The sequence below is a fragment of the Amblyomma americanum genome, chromosome 1 (assembly GCF_052857255.1).
Source record: "Amblyomma americanum isolate KBUSLIRL-KWMA chromosome 1, ASM5285725v1, whole genome shotgun sequence".
NCBI lineage: Eukaryota > Metazoa > Arthropoda > Arachnida > Ixodida > Ixodidae > Amblyomma > Amblyomma americanum.
Window position 1 is genome coordinate 503398011 of NC_135497.1, and position 18261 is coordinate 503416271.

Consider the following 18261-nt stretch of genomic DNA (forward strand, 5'->3'; position numbering starts at 1 on the left):
AAAGAACAGGCATAGATAGGTACTTGCGGAGCGAAAGACATTCTCTCCAAAGCCGGTGGTGTGCGGAAATGCCGGAAAACTTTACTAGCCGAACTGAAACACTGGTCTGCCTCGAGACTGAAGTCAATATATTTTAGGCTTAGATTGCAAAAATGCGTTATGATTTTTATTGCAGCCTAGCGTGGACTTCAGATACGTTACAGCCTTTGATACGCATGTTATTGCTTTGAAACTTGCTCTAGGTCGAGTTAAAATCAGTGGTTTGAATCAGGCTTGTTAGGCAAAATATACCGCCCTCTGTGGAAGACAAACGGGTACACATGGCACTGTCACGGCCTTACGGCGCGCAAGTCTAGAAGCCACGGAGGAAGACTTGACTTGCTCCGTGCTAGAAGTTGAGCTCGAGAAAATTGCTAAAAATGAAACAATATTATACCGCAGAACAATGCTAATCGTGTCCTATGCAGTAAAAGACGTTTTTTAGGACCTTTGTATTACACTTTGGCACATATATGTCAAAACTCTGCTGAGACCAGAAGAAACTAGCCCCATGTCACTATGCAGACAGTACTGCCGAAAAAGATAAAATGAAGAATTCAGTTTGAGGCTCTCCTAGACACTGCGTTACATGTCGATTAAAAACTGAAAAAAATCTACCGAAATCTAACGAACAGCGGACCTAACGTGGACAGAAGAATTAAGAGAATAGAAGGAATAAACTACCTTCTGCAGTGTGACAAAAAAAGTTACTGGTAAACGTTCCTGGCAGCCCAAAATGAGGCTTAAGCTACTTTTGTGAAATATTTTCTATCTTCAGGAGGAGTTTTCAGACTACCTTAGGCAAAAAATAAAATTGGCGGGATTCGTTTCAGTTTGTGTATCAACGGGCAAAAACACGTTTTAACTCAACTGCAATGTCACGTGCGATGAAAACTCGCAATTTTCCCAACTCCGTCGCTTATTCCACTCCCCAAAAAGGTCTCTCACTACATTACGGTGCAATTAAACCTTTCTAGTTGTTTGTAACACACCTCGCCGTCCATGTTGATGGAGTTTGTATACATGCATGCTACCTCTGATTTTTGTGATACGTTTTGTGCTTATGTTTAAAGTTGACGAAGGAAATTATTTCTTTTTGAACAAGCATTATGGTTCGAGCGGTTCTTTTTAGTACGCGTCGTTTATAATTAGTCTTACATGTTTAATGCAACCTTCAAGCCATAGTTGTTTTTTTGTGGTTGTAAAGCTAATTTCTAAATGCTTTACTAGGCGCCAGTCAGTTGCTAAGATACAAAAAATCAATTAACTCTTCCAGGAGGGGACGAGAAACAGCATTTAATAAAACATCGAGATGGGTCGTTGGGATTTTTTTCACCATCTAACTAGACATATTCATTATATTTGTGGCCACGGGTGTTTAGAAAATACTTGGTTTGGTGTAGTAGAACTAAAGCTAATAATGGCTTGCATTACACACAATATTAAAATGTACGGAAAATGAAATCTGCGCGACCCACAACCGTCTGGACGTTTCCTAATCATTCTCCGCAGAGGGTAGCTGTACGTGACGGAACTAAGGACTCATAATTCTTGAGGGCGGGCAATCGATTTACGTGTTCAAAACAGGAAATGAAAGCCATGATAAACATAGTTGTGCGTTAGTTTTTGAAGGTGGTAATCTACCTTGACCTTCGATGCTTCATCATGAACTAATCACGCGCGCAACCTGTACAAATTTATTATTGCGTAAATAGTTTTTGTGTATACTACCTCTCCACCCTATTTTCTCTGCCTGTCCCCTCACCTCTCTCATTTCATTTGTCCATTCTGCCAGCTATCCTTTATTTCCGCTGTCCAAGCTTAGGTGCTTCAGTATCGGTGGCAGATGGCGGGGTTAGCAAAAACCTTTTCCTTTATTTTTATTATTATTTTAATCAACCCCTACTACTACTTGACCATCGGGTGTTTCCTACCAGTCAGCACCACTCGCGTGCGCTTATCTTCGTTTAGTTGCAATACGCACGGGGGAATCACTGACGTTAGTAGTAGGGACGGGTGGATCCTTCATGCCTTGCTTGTCTGAAGCCGTTTCGTTCGCGCCTGGTGACCGATCAGGCGCTGTGGTTTGCTCGGGCACCCGTGTCGGCGTCGGCTTCTCAGTGGTCATGTTCCCAAGACTGGTCTTGCTGGTAGTGCGGGTCGTATGGCCTCCGCTGCTCTCAGTTGTTGGTGAACGCGTTTCCGTTGGCGGTTGGGTGGTGGTATGCGTCTCGGGTGAACTGGGTGCATCTTTCATTTTCAAGGAGCCCTAGAAATAAATAACTTTAATATTAGCCATACGTTTTTAGGAAAAGTCTATTGATACCTAATGTAGTCGCAGTTGCTCCTGCTATGAGTAGATTGCTGTATTCAAGGCTTCATGACTGCAGTGCTCGTAAGGCCGACAACCAACACGGATCAAATCATCTCGCCTATACTACAAGTGTAAAAAGATTAATCTTCCTCTTAAATAGAAATATATCTAGAGAGCGCCATAAATCAGAGGAGTTAAAAAAAATAGTGCTCTCGATCAGCCCAAGTTACCTACAAACCCAGTGGGTGAGCATTCGCCAGTAGGTGAGTATTCGCCTAAAAACCCAAAGAGAACAAAGTTAAGTCTAGCGTGACCTATACGGCGTGCTGCAAGCTCACTCCCTAACAAGGGTGACTAAAATCATTTAAGTTCTGTTTGCCGCAAGCCATCATGCAGCACACTATCTCCACGACCACGGCGTTCCGAATAAATGAATACCTGTCCAAGACTTTTGAATAGTGCAGCCGAGTCACCTAGTGAGGCGCAGGTGCATCCGTAGGTGGTGGGCCCAGCGTCAGGTCGAAGATGCGCGGGTCAGGCTTGCGCAACTTGTTGACTTGGTTCCCACCAACCGAGAGTGTGTCTTCTGTCATATCTGCTGTGCGCGCGTACATGTGAATGCCGACCACGATCACCGCTGAGGTGAGCAGCATCGCCAGACTGGTGAGCATGCGCACAATAACACGGGGAACCTGCGCATTGCAAAAAAGGGCACAATGTCGTTAAGAAAGGGGGGGGAAGGAGAGCTACTTAGTCCATTGTGTTCAGGCCTCCGGTTTCAGTGCGGGAGCATGAATAGTGGCCATTCCGGGCATTAAGACATAGTGTGTTCGTACGTTTGTCTGAAGCCTGCTTTGTGGCAGGCTGCACAACCGATTGTAAGGAACCATCCCAGGTGTATATATATATATATATATATATATATATATATATATATATATATATATATATATATATATATATATATATATATATATATATATATATATATATATATATATATATATATATATATATATATATATATATATATATATATATAGACACCAAGTGTCCTAGCTGAATGTAACCAACCACGGAATGTTCCAGCGGCGTGAAATCCAGTGTGGTTTGTTTACAGTCGCTTGACATAGCAGTACATTTTTCGTTATTCATAGATAATAATTATGTCTAATTAGCTAACTTTTCAACTTTTGACTTAAAATCAGCTGACGCAAACGTTCGTGCAAAGTTACCGTTTACGTAAAGTAGTTTTTTACCTGCCTTAAACCATAACTCGCACAATAGACAACACCACGCGACAACGGTGGAACTTGAACCTCGCAAGATATGTGTTAGAGAACGAAATCCTTTTTTCTTCTGAAGAGAGCCCCCCGATGAGCCTTTGTGTGCACATTGGGGCGGAGATGTGAGCCAACAGCTGTTTACGCGATGGCTTCCTTTTAAAGCCAGTAAATGAAGCTACGTCAATCGTACCTTGGTGGAAACAACGCTGCTAGCTGTTTTTCGAGATGATCTGCAACTTTTCCATTGACACTTCTTTCCTCAATAACTATAAAATCGGCTATCTAGAGCCATCTAATTGACTTTAAAGATCGAAAAAAGGATACTTCTGACTAGGCCATGCGACACTGAACAACCCTCAGTTGGTTTCACTGGTGGTTTCACTGGGCTAGAACACTCGTCTTTTATTTAAAGCTTGGTGTCATTTAGCTGCGACACCTGGCGTATATACTACGGACTTAATGGGATTAGCCAATGGAACTAATCAGTGAGGCCATGTGACGCCAAAATATTGTGACGTCATCCATACGTCTGATGACGTCATGCCTACAGCCAATCAGAGTACAGCAACAAAAAGTACACATCGTCTAGTGATAGCATCGGAGATCGAAGAGTGGCGATCGGATGTTAACGGAGAGGGAAAGTAGGTGTTGAAAGGCTGAGCCACCGACATAGCGGCAAACGCTAATGCTTCCGCATTTCTACAATGCAGTCTCTGCAGTCTTTGGCGCTCGGCTGCTGACCCGAAAGGCGTGGGTTTCGATCCCGACCGCAGCGGTCGAATTTCGATGGAAGCGAAATTCTAGAGGCCCGTTTACTGTGCGATGTCAGTGCACGTTAAAGAACCCCAAGTGGTCGAAATTTCCGGAGCCCTTCACTACGGCGTCTCATAGCCCGAGTCGCTCTGGGAGGTTAGACCAATATAAACCTAAACCAAACCATCTCGCCATTTCTTCACACAGAGACAGGCTGGCGCCAACTATGAACTGCAACTCAGTAACTATCAACTATAATCAGTTAGTAGCTGACGCCAGTCTTGTCTCTTCACGTTCTCATTTGTGCAAGAGCTAACAGCACGACCAGTCTAAAGCCGCTGCAGAAGAAATCAGGAAAATTGAGTGTATAGATGGTTTATGGTGGTTTAACGTCCCAAAGCATCCAATGCTATGAGGAACGCCGTAGTGAAGGGCTCTGGAAATTTCGACCCCCTGGGGTTCTTTAACGTGCACTGGGATGTATTACGCACAACTGTCCCTATGGCTTTGTAGGCACTTCGCTCACTCTACGGAAGTTGAAACCCATTAGATTCTTTCAATTAACACGAAGGGACGCGAAAATGGCTCATATCCTTTTAGTACGTTTTGTTTTAAGCGCAGGATAAAAAAAACACGATAAACGTCGCCCAATCTCTACAGTGCGCATGCATGCCGAAACTTGCGCCTCTGAAGCAGTCTTGGTATCACTTCATCGAGCCGCGCCTGGGGCAGAAGGAAAACAAACAAACAAAAAAGTCTGGCCGCAAGAAAAGCGAAGACGCGCCGTCTGCCCATGGAAGTGGCGCCACAGTTCTATCGCTGATAAGTGAGTCAGCGCCGACCGCCATTGAAAAGGCCTGCAGTCGACAGTAGTGGGCAATCGCAAGTGGCTGATTCGCGGTTAAAAATGCCACCGACGAAGACCGCCGGTCATTCTTCGTGTTTGCTAGGAGCGAGAGCTTATTCCGTTGTCGCGTGGTGTTATATATATATATATATATATATATATATATATATATATATATATATATATATATATATATATATATATATATATATATATATATATATATATATATATATATTTATATATATATATATATATATATATATATATATATATATAACACCATATATATATATATATATATATATATATATATATATATATATATATATATGTATATATACACACCTGGGATGGTTCCTTACAATCGGTTGTGCAGCCTGCCACAAAGCAGGCTTCAGACAAACGTACGAACACACTATGTCTTAATGCCCGGAATGGCCACTATTCATGCTCCCGCACTGAAACCGGAGGCCTGAACACAATGGACTAAGTAGCTCTCCCCCCCCCTCTTTCTTAACGACATTGTGCCCTTTTTTGCAATGCGCAGGTTCCCCGTGTTATTGTGCGCATGCTCACCAGTCTGGCGATGCTGCTCACCTCAGCGGTGATCGTGGTCGGCATTCACATGTACGCGCGCACAGCAGATATGACAGAAGACACACTCTCGGTTGGTGGGAACCAAGTCAACAAGTTGCGCAAGCCTGACCCGCGCATCTTCGACCTGACGCTGGGCCCGCCACCTACGGATGCACCTGCGCCTCACCAGGTGACTCGGCTGCACTATTCAAAAGTCTTGGACAGGTATTCATTTATTCGGAACGCCGTGGTCGTGGAGATAGTGTGCTGCATGATGGCTTGCGGCAAACAGAACTTAAATGATTTTAGTCACCCTTGTTAGGGAGTGAGCTTGCAGCATGCCGTATAGGTCACGCTAGACTTAACTTTGTTCTCTTTGGGTTTTTAGGCGAATACTCACCTTCTGGCGAATGCTCACCCACTGGGTTTGTAGGTAACTTGGGCTGATCGAGAGCACTATTTTTTTTAACTTCTCTGATTTATGGCGCTCTCTAGATATATTTCTATTTAAGAGGAAGATTAATCTTTTTACACTTGTAGTATAGGCGAGATGATTTGATCGGTGTTAGTTGTCGGCCTTACGAGCACTGCAGTCATGAAGCCTTGAATACAGCAATCTACTCATAGCAGGAGCAACTGCGACTACATTAGGTATCAATAGACTTTTCCTAAAAACGTATGGCTAATATTAAAGTTATTTATTTCTAGGGCTCCTTGAAGATGAAAGATGCACCCAGTTCACCCGAGACGCATACCACCACCCAACCGCCAACGGAAACGCGTTCACCAACAACTGAGAGCAGCGGAGGCCATACGACCCGCACTACCAGCAAGACCAGTCTTGGGAACATGACCACTGAGAAGCCGACGCCGACACGGGTGCCCGAGCAAACCACAGCGCCTGATCGGTCACCAGGCGCGAACGAAACGGCTTCAGACAAGCAAGGCATGAAGGATCCACCCGTCCCTACTACTAACGTCAGTGATTCCCCCGTGCGTATTGCAACTAAACGAAGATAAGCGCACGCGAGTGGTGCTGACTGGTAGGAAACACCCGATGGTCAAGTAGTAGTAGGGGTTGATTAAAATAATAATAAAAATAAAGGAAAAGGTTTTTGCTAACCCCGCCATCTGCCACCGATACTGAAGCACCTAAGCTTGGACAGCGGAAATAAAGGATAGCTGGCAGAATGGACAAATGAAATGAGAGAGGTGAGGGGACAGGCAGAGAAAATAGGGTGGAGAGGTAGTATACACAAAAACTATTTACGCAATAATAAATATGTACAGGTTGCGCGCGTGATTAGTTCATGATGAAGCATCGAAGGTCAAGGTAGATTACCACCTTCAAAAACTAACGCACAACTATGTTTATCATGGCTTTCATTTCCTGTTTTGAACACGTAAATCGATTGCCCGCCCTCAAGAATTATGAGTCCTTAGTTCCGTCACGTACAGCTACCCTCTGCGGAGAATGATTAGGAAACGTCCAGACGGTTGTGGGTCGCGCAGATTTCATTTTCCGTACATTTTAATATTGTGTGTAATGCAAGCCATTATTAGCTTTAGTTCTACTACACCAAACCAAGTATTTTCTAAACACCCGTGGCCACAAATATAATGAATATGTCTAGTTAGATGGTGAAAAAAATCCCAACGACCCATCTCGATGTTTTATTAAATGCTGTTTCTCGTCCCCTCCTGGAAGAGTTAATTGATTTTTTGTATCTTAGCAACTGACTGGCGCCTAGTAAAGCATTTAGAAATTAGCTTTACAACCACAAAAAAACAACTATGGCTTGAAGGTTGCATTAAACATGTAAGACTAATTATAAACGACGCGTACTAAAAAGAACCGCTCGAACCATAATGCTTGTTCAAAAAGAAATAATTTCCTTCGTGAACTTTAAACATAAGCACAAAACGTATCACAAAAATCAGAGGTAGCATGCATGTATACAAACTCCATCAACATGGACGGCGAGGTGTGTTACAAACAACTAGAAAGGTTTAATTGCACCGTAATGTAGTGAGAGACCTTTTTGGGGAGTGGAATAAGCGACGGAGTTGGGAAAATTGAGAGTTTTCATCGCACGTGACATTGCAGTTGAGTTAAAACGTGTTTTTGCCCGTTGATACACAAACTGAAACGAATCCCGCCAATTTTATTTTTTGCCTAAGGTAGTCTGAAAACTCCTCCTGAAGATAGAAAATATTTCACAAAAGTAGCTTAAGCCTCATTTTGGGCTGCCAGGAACGTTTACCAGTAACTTTTTTTGTCACACTGCAGAAGGTAGTTTATTCCTTCTATTCTCTTAATTCTTCTGTCCACGTTAGGTCCGCTGTTCGTTAGATTTCGGTAGATTTTTTTCAGTTTTTAATCGACTTGTAACGCAGTGTCTAGGAGAGCCTCAAACTGAATTCTTCATTTTATCTTTTTCGGCAGTACTGTCTGCATAGTGACATGGGGCTAGTTTCTTCTGGTCTCAGCAGAGTTTTGACATATATGTGCCAAAGTGTAATAAAAAGGTCCTAAAAAACGTCTTTTACTGCATAGGACACGATTAGCATTGTTCTGCGGTATAATATTGTTTCATTTTTAGCAATTTTATCGAGCTCAACTTCTAGCACGGAGCAAGTCAAGTCTTCCTCCGTGGCTTCTAGACTTGCGCGCCGTAAGGCTGTGACAGTGCCATGTGTACCCGTTTGTCTTCCACAGAGGGCGGTATATTTTGCCTAACAAGCCTGATTCAAACCACTGATTTTAACTCGACCTAGAGCAAGTTTCAAAGCAATAACATGCGTATCAAAGACTGTAACGTATCTGAAGTCCACGCTAGGCTGAAATAAAAATCATAACGCATTTTTGCAATCTAAGCCTAAAATATATTGACTTCAGTCTCGAGGCAGACCAGTGTTTCAGTTCGGCTAGTAAAGTTTTTCGGCATTTCCGCACACCACCGGCTTTGGAGAGAATATGTCTTTCGCTCCGCAAGTACCTATCTATGCCTGTTCTTTATCTTCTATATCAATGAACCATCGGCTGTTAAAACAAGTTTGGAAAAGTCCTTCCCCATTTCGGGCTCACAGTGTTCACGCGATATGACCCCAGCCTATTAAAAGTGTTTTTAGACTTAACGCAGTATTAATGGCGGAGCGTATGCAGCGACGAAGAAGGGAGAAATAAGGTTTTTTGCGCTGGAACATTAGGCTGCAGCAGCAATATTCCTCTCATATCCTGACGGTAGTGCGGAGAGATAGGAAGAGGTAATCTGAAAAAAATTGCCAGTTATTGTAGAAAAACATAGTTCTACTTTCATCTCTGAAGAATGTTCACTTACGCTAGTGTTCACTCGTAGAGTTTTCAGCAAAGCAACCGGATTACTAATGCGATCGTAACCGCTGCCGACCGCAATATTACTTTCAACAGCTTTTCCGCTCCGTCACTCCTGGAAAGCTTGCCAAAATTAACAGTTCTCGCCTGTTTACACACATCATATTCTTAACACGGAACATATCCGTGAACATATATCCTTTGGAGCGAGTTCGTTCGGCATGTTCTTAATCATAATCCGCCGGATGGTCAACAAGACTAAGTCAAGAAACACACGGATCGGCTCAAGGTTCATCCATCCGTATGCGTGCTTCTTCACTTTTGGGAAGCACATGACAAAAGTAACACATGAACCTCGCAAAAATATTTGATGTCCACTCGGGCCATGAGCTACGTAGCCTATATATTTGGGAAGGAAACTGTGCATCTGCCCCAGTCGGCACTAGCGCTGCTTATGTGCTCAGTACCATCCACTGCCCAGTAACTTACCATGGTAGAGAGCCACGCTAGGAGCGGATAATCAAAGCTTACTTCTCCGCATGCAGAGCAGCAACGACAAGGATGGCACAGTCTGCCCAACCGTCCACAAGTCCTTCTGCAATGTCAACGGAGCGGCGCAGTTCTTCTATGACCCGGACGAAGGATCGTGCCTATCTGCGACAGTGCAGAGGGCTCACGTGTGTAACCGCAGTCCGAACCAATTCGCCTCCATCGAGGACTGCTTGGCGGCCTGTGTCAAGGGCCGGTGGGCTCCTGAGCACCGTTGCGTTCAGAAGCCGCGGTTCGTAGCCTGCACTGCTGAAGACGTTCGCGGTGACTGGTGGTTCCACGACGGCCGCAAGTGTGTCCCATGGTCCTTTGCGGGTGGCAGATGCCCGCTGGCCTCGGCACCCGTCTTTGACACTGCGGCCGTGTGCGGCGCGCAGTGCAACGATTCGCGGACACGTCGGGAGCGGGGATGCCTGCTGCCGGTGTCACAGTTGTGCGAACCTTCGCAGCTTCGCCTTCCGTTTTTTTTGCCGCTCCGTCGGTGACGGATAAAGGCACCGCGTTCCAGTGTCACAGGGTGGAGTGGGAATTTCTGCTTCGACACCGATGTTTATTGGGCTCCAACGCCTTCGTCAACCGGGATGAGTGCCACGAAACCTGTCGCCGTCGAACGCGACAATATTGACTGTTTTGTAGCGCTTCCTTCGGGAGTTGTCAAGATCGACATGAGCTCAGCTCCTATATCTCTCTTAGTACAACAAAGCACATTATTCTTCGACACCTTGGATTTTAAGGCTTTTCTTCGCTTCCAATGTGGTAGCGTTTCTAAGAGTGAGTACCATAAATGATGCTTTTGTTTTTACACGTTCACAATGCTACCTTACTTTAGCGCAATTCAGATCTTTTCGGATGTCCAGAACGAATAATCGCAAATTTCATCATTTCGATTCAAAACCCCATGTTTATACATTACTGCAAGGGTAAGCTGACAGTAAAAACGGCAGAAATTCTACATAACTCGATTAGGAGCCACGTTCCTTAATTACTGACAACGAATACTTAAGAGGGGGCGCTTGGTTCTACAGCGTCACCTGCACAACATGTGTTGCCTGGACATACGACTCCGGGTGACGTCGCAGCGCCTAGTTAGAAAACACATCCGGCTTTGCCGCCCATATCTGCCAAGGGTGACAAAGCGTTTGTGTATACCGTCACCGTTTCCATAGGCACGCCAAAGTTATGTGCAGCAGCTGTTGGGTTTTGCTAGTGAATCATTTTATGCTGTGTGAAAAATAACTAAAGTACTAATTCTTGTTCGCTGTGCTGAAAAATGGAGTGCTTTCCTCTGAGTCTTGATAAATATTGTTGTGCTTTATTTTTGAATGTTTTGCAATGTGCGCACTGTAGCAGAGCGAAAAGGTGACCATGTTTGTATTGGTATATTTTGATGGAAGGATAGTGCAAACAAGTCACGAGACACTGGAAAGCGCTCGCCGTGTGTGCCTTCAAATGTCCCGTCCTTTGTTTGCACTATTCCTCCATCAAATTGCTCGCTGCATACTAGGCATCATGACAGGCCGTGAAATGCTTGCTATTGAAACATGATCCGCAAGAAGCCTGCTTTAAAATGCATCCGAAGTCTGGTCTTGGGTTCTTCATAATAGTTTAGTTTAGTTTATGGGGGTTTAACGTCCCAAAGCGACTCAGGCTATGGGAGACGCCGTAGTGAAGAGCTCCAGAAATTTCGACCACCTGGGGTTCTTTAACGTGCACTGACGTCGCACAGCACACGGGCCTCTAGAATTTCGCCTCCATCGGAATTCGACCGCCGCGGCCGGGATCGAACCCGCGTCTTTCGGACCAGCAGCCGAGCGCCATAACCACTTAGCCACCGCGGCGGTCCAGGTTCTTCATAACGTTTAACCGCATAGCGCTAAATAATTTTAACAGAAAACACCATCAAATGGCATGAACAAAAAACTTCTGTGCAAGGCTTCTTTAGATCCAGTTCAAGCAAAAAATGCGAAAGAAGGTGCCCGGCTCTCCCTTTGCATCAGTACTCTTGGAAGCCGAGCAAGCTGTCTGTACAAAAAGATCAAAACAACAAAATCATCGACGCCGGCACTAATTCCTACGCCCGCTATGGCCTCGTTCCTAAAATTTAACGAACGGTCATTTGGCAGTCGTTAAGAAGATCAAATCGAGACTCAACCTAAGCATGAAGAGTCGCATAAGTAAAAGTGAATAGCTTTAAGACCTTTGCAAACATCATACACGTGAAGTAAAAAATTATCTCAATTAGAACCTCTGATATCATTCTTGCAAAATATCACGAGAATTTTTTAATTTTTTGAGAAGGCTGGAGATCTAGAACAGGTTGAACCGCAATAGCAGTCCCAAAATATAGGAGTACTGCTGTTGCACCATTTAGTCAGAGAGATTAGTCGCACTGCACGTGTTTCCTTTTTCCATGCAAACATCTGAAGTTCTGAACAATGGAGGAATTAAATGACGTCCTCGAATGCTGTTGAATTATTTTCATGAATCAACTGAAAGGAGCAGTGCGTGTGCAAATTAACCAGTATATTTACGTCGAGCGAGAAGCCGGGAAAATATTTTTTTTTTCAGATGGTCAGGGAATGTGAACTTTGATATACCTATATGTCAAAGGAAACTGCGGTGTAAACTAGCAGCAGGAAAAATAAGCTTAGGAAAAAGTTGGCTCATTGAGGAGGTTGGTCAAGTGCAATCTTTAACAGAGGTAGTTGGACAAAGCCGTCAGGAAAGCGAAGATCGGACATATAGGTTGAGCAAATCTAATTATTATAATTTTAATTGTAGTATCTTAGGGACGATTTATCGAACACGCCTCCTCAACGGAAGGCAGCCTTAATATGTCGTGTCAGTTCTCTCTGGGTGCAGTATTGTCAAACCGTTAATAATTTGTCGTCATTGTGGTCAACCGCTCACCTTGTGATGCTTCTGCACTGGCAACACCACTGATAACAGCGCAATTTCTGCGTACGTGAGACGCAGAAAAATTACTCCCGGTTCTTTGCGAAAATCGAATGTTGTGTTGTATCCAAGAACACATTTGCACCGGGCACTTCAATGATGACCACGATGGTGATTTTGCCCATCCGCGGCAGGTTGTAAAATACCCGCCGTATTCCTCGCATTTTTTAAATATTTTTGCGTCCTTCCTATCTGCTATTCTTATCTACTTTTTTCGCTTTTCCTCCGAGCATAGCAGAGATCCGAAATTGCTTTATTATGTCTAGCTTGTTTTCCTTTGTTCTATTTTTCTTCACAGTAATGCTCAAAAGGCTGGCGACAGGGACATCAGGCGTCCTGAAGAATCTGCCCCTGAAAATTCAAGCAAGTGAAGCAGACATTTAGCAGTATATTCCATTTTTGATACCCGTAGCGCCATCTAGTAGCATACCAGACACCTGTTTCCTCATACATCCGGCTGTTCCTGTGTGTTCACTTCTCAGTACCCGTGGCGCCATCTAATCATTTATGGTGGAACCCTCTTTTCTCTACGGCTGTCACGAATTGATTTTCTTGGTACTGGTGCCGTCATCTAGTTTATTATCTTGGAACCCTTTCTTTCCTAAGCTTGAAACGCTGATGTTTGGTATCAAGCCACATATATTATTGAAATGTCCGCGTAACTTGGGTGTATCTGTCCAAGTTCGTATTTGAAACTTCCGTCCTGTTAAACTTTAATGATCTGTTAACGTCATTTAGTTATAAAATTTAATGAACTCTTGCTCGATGTTAAACTGTGAAACAGCATTCTTCTGAACCACCGCACCTATATTTTTATGTCTGTATTTTAAATTTGAGACACTGGGTGGAGTTGTCGGAAATATAATAGACTGTTGCCGTGAAAGGTCTGCCTGCATTGAGCTAGCGCTGTTCTTTGATGGAGCCGCCATTATTCTCGCTTTTAAATTTTCTCTGAATTTTAACGCGAGAGCATTAAGATTTTGCGCGACAGCTTGGTTTTGCTTTATGATATAACTGCGCATGTTCTTTGACAGAATACCAACCCTATAGAAACATAAATAAGGCGAGATTTTGTAGTCAATAATTGATAGGCGGACACACTGACGGTGGCTTTTTCACATTTGAAAGACGGCTAGTGTGAAAGCGTGCAGAGTCTTTGGGCGTATTTTCAGCAATTCTTGGTCACATTGTGAAACCAGGCAACAGGTACTGTATCCATGCACCAGCATTCTTCTTCCGGCCACCCTTCGTCATTTCCATATACCTGCTCGGTCAACTTACTTCTTGGTCCTGGCGGCTTCGTTAACCTCGGTGACATTGCTCCAACACCTCTGTGAGGCAGGCGTGACCCTTTACTATGGCGTAAAAGCGGACGCGTAAACGACTATCATGATGCCTTGAAGTGTGCTTTCAGACCGGATGTTGTTAGCAGTAACTGCACCAAATATGCAGACCCAGGCATCCACTAACGGCTCGAAAGATAGTCTCAATACAGCCAGTTGCATTTCCAACATGACGCTCATTTTGGTTTGCACAGTTGCCGAACTTAACGAATCGCACGAAATAGATTGAATCAACTGTTTCCTTCGGCAATGACTGCAGTGGTACGGACCTGCTAGAGTGCCGGAATGACGTCCAGTTCATGATGCTCTGGACGTTCACCTTTTGCCCTCCTGTGGGTCGTAACCTAGGGACGTGTGAACTGGTCAACGAGCTAAAGTAGCGGCGCCTAATATCCTTCCGGGCGGGAGCTTATGATGCGCTTCCAACAGGTCCTGAACCTGCAGTACCTACGCTTGGAATGTGTGCGACTGCGTGAAGTCTCGGTTGATAGACTGCTTTGAGTGCTCCAGTGAGGCATATTCTGCACGATTGCTTCTGCAGTTCAAGCCCTCCTTCCCCAATCCTCGGGAGGAAAGCAGTGCTCAACGTGCACATGTTAGGACTGTCATGTACACTGTGCAGCGGTTCCAGTTCATCAACTCCGGCCACCCACTTCTTCCAAAGCGTACAGGAGCTCATTTGCAAACCATCCCATTATTACACATACTATATTTGCGTCTTCGTTGCACGTGTCTCAAGATGCTGGATGTATTCGTGAATGCATGACAGAGAAAAGCGACGCAGATGAACTGTCCCTCTAGCTGAGGAAGCTGCTTTAATATTCAGCCTTCTAGCGGAGCTACTTTTCTTCGAAGCGTTGCTGCTATTTGGTACCGCACGCCAACGAGGCCTGTGGCTTGTTCCATGCACTTTGGAAGCAGCACCGGTGCGGACATGAGAGCGCGCATGTCTTCGAGTGGCAGGCACCCGGTCCATAGATGGCATTCATACATCGTTATAACTTGTGCTAAAAACGAGTTCGGCCCCGCCGCGGTGGCTCAGTGGTTAGGGCGCTCGACTACTGATCCGGAGTTCCCGGGTTCGAACCCGACCGCGGCGGCTGCGTTTTTATGGAGGAAACACGCTAAGGCGCCCGTGTGCTGTGCGATGTCAGTGCACGTTAAAGATCCCCAGGTGGTCGAAATTATTCCGGAGCCCTCCACTACGGACCTATTTGTTCCTCTCTTCTTTCACTCCCTCCTTTATCCCTTCCCTTACGGCGCGGTTCAGGTGTCCAACGATATATGAGACAGATACTGCGCCATTTCCTTTCCACCAAAAACCAATTATTATTATTATTATTATTGAAAGACTGAAGCAACCAGCAACGTCGGCGCATTCACTCTGCAATACATCTTTAATGTGGCGCATGGTTTGAGAACTGATCTTTTCAGGACAGCAAATTTGTGGGGCGGACCACTCCACTGGGCCAGTCTATGTGCCTTCAAGAACGGTGACGTCAGGGCTTGACTATAATGTTTGGCGATTAGAGCGAGACTTTGATTTGAGCTAGTTGGTTGTAGCATGACATGGTTTAGGCAAAAAGCGTACAGGCGCTAGAAGACGGAGACAGCACACACACACAAGGCAGGACTTGGCGATTACTTCCTTTAGCAGTTCTTTGATACACGAAAGAGCAGCGGTATTACCGATACATGAAATGGGCGCCACCGCGGTGCCTGTCCGCGGCGGTCGAATCTCAATGGAGGCGAAATTCCAGAGGTCCGTGTACTGTGTGGTGTCAGTGCACATTAAAGAACCCCAGGTGGTAGAAATTTCTGGAGCCCTTCACTACAGCGTCCTCTGTAGCCTGAGTCGCTTTGGGACCTTAAACCCCCATAAACAATACACCGATACATGAAATGCTCTTTTTTTATTTCAGATGTGAGGCTGCTGGAATCATTTGGTGAAAAATAAATCATATGTGTCATTTGCGCATGTAGCGAAAGACAACGAAAACTAATGCAAGTACGATGCCGCTAGAGGTGGACTTCCACCTCCAACCAAGCTTTCATGATTTTCAAGAGAAACCGTACTGGGCATCATTCTTACGACGAGGAAAGTTCAAAAAATGGTCAATACACTTTTGTCTAAGCACACGAGAACAGATTTTGTTTCCCTGGGCATCGGTATATCATGAAGATTGTTCGGTAGAGGAGACCGCGGAAACGCTTGTCATCACTACAGATACTGCTTTGGTTTGTCGTCAGAAAAGTAAGCAAGATTCGCGAATGAAAATAAAAAAACTTGATTGCGGCTGTCATGGCGGTTTGTTTCTAAACGTTTAGGTTTAGACTGATATCAGAACCTTTAGCGATTGGGCTAGTTTGTTGACATAGCCCAGCGTAGTCAGTTTGTATGCATTCATCAGCAAGAGGGGGCGGAATAACGTATAATAAATAGAAAACAAAGTTTATGGAGATTTGCACGAAGACATAATCATTCTCCCCTTATCCTCCCCTTCACGCTTGCTTATGTCACAGCGCCCGTGACGATAAGACGTAAAGATTGCCTTTTAGAAACGCGGAAAACTACGGGGTGATGATATACTTTCCGAATACTTCGCTTATCGTCATCGCCCCAATAATTCATGCGACAGCGTGCTTCTGCTTTTTTATTCTATTGCGCATGCCCTTCGCTAGAACACCAACCCTCAAGGCGGTTATATAAGGCGCGTGAATTTCTTTTCATTCATTGATAGGTGCTCACACAGACGGCGACTTGTTGACATTTGAAAGAAATCGTGTGTGAATGCGTTCAGTGTTCTTGAGCGCATTTGGAGCCATTCTCGCGGTCGCAACGCGGAACCAAGCATCACGTATAGTGACCATGCGTCGAGCCTTCCGACACCGGCTACCAGTCGTCACTACCATGTACCTCCTCGGCCCACGGCCATTCGAACTGGATTATAATGGAATCGAATGCCGGAACTTCGGCCGTATGCCCCGTGCAGTGATCTGCGAGAGCCGTGGCATAGTCCAGCGCCTCCTCGCCGTTTGCGCCTTGATGCTGACGAAGTTCTCAGCCTTGCTACCAGCTGCACACCTCGACGGTGACGGTGACTTAGACATACGCACGCACGCACGCACGCACGCACGCACGCATACACACACTGCTTATTCGCCGAAAGAGAACTACACCGCTTACATAACTAAAGATAATCGAACCTGAAGCAGCCAGAAAGAAGCAAAGTAATGGAGAGCGCCTCAACGCCACCGCCGAGGTACAACTGACGACGGAGGCGCCCCAGCATCGAGAGCGTCGCCAACGGAGAGGCGAATGGCGCGCACCGACTACTGCTGTTTCGGACGAAGTTCTTGCTAGGAAACCCGTGCAGAATAGAGAGTGGTGGAAGCATCACTGAGGCATTCGAGAATCTTCAAACCGAGCCATCGTTTTCATTGTAAATACCGCATTTTCCCCGCTGTTTTACCATTTTCTATTTCTGTTTTGTTCGGCCCGAACTGAATGGTCACCATACGGACAGTGCGACTGGAGGTTCGTCATATGTCAACCAAGTCCGAACGAATTCTTACACAGTCGCCGAACAAAGTACGTACAGCCATTCCGTAGGACTCGCCTGTACTCCTGAAAGTGCTGTTTTTGTCGTTGTTGTTGTTGTCTCAAATACGATGGCGCATACCCATGGTGGGGGATTAGCCAGGGTTTGGCACAGATCCAAAGAGGAAAAAACTCATCCAGGTTTATCTCAAGAGTAAAATGAAGAGCTAAGCTTCGGAGGCGTAAGAATGCGACTTCTTTCTCTATTGAGGTGTTTAGAACGGTGGCGAGGCAAAACGAGCAACGCTGCATGATTTGCAAGTAAATATTGTAAGCGGTGTGCTTTTTACACGCTGGTTTTTTTACAATTGCTGAAGCTTCTGAAGATGACACTTTGCTCCAACTACACTCTCTGCGCAGTACCTGCATTCTTTATTTGATATCTTGTCCTCTGATCTTGTTCTGTACTTGTGATTTCATAATAACCTTTTGTATTCTCCACTTCCCTCTGAAGTCTTCCGCCCTGAGGGCAAAATAAATCAATCAACTTGCATTGGATAAGTCGATAGTGCACACTTACAATGTTAATGAAGTGGATCTTCCTCCAAAGGGAATCGCTCATGAGCACACCGCCACATTTTCAACAGACTGCCCTACACTTCTTTTCTTCCTGAATTCTCACTGTGTCGTGAAGTTAGAACTTCCGTATTTAGTTGGTACG

At 44.9% G+C, this 18261-nt stretch overlaps 1 pseudogene; it reads left to right on the forward strand.

Moving 5' to 3' along the window:
* The first annotated feature begins 5854 nt into the window (after positions 1–5854).
* On the forward strand, positions 5855–10890 carry LOC144106307 (uncharacterized; annotated as a pseudogene).
* The last annotated feature ends 7371 nt before the right edge of the window (positions 10891–18261 follow it).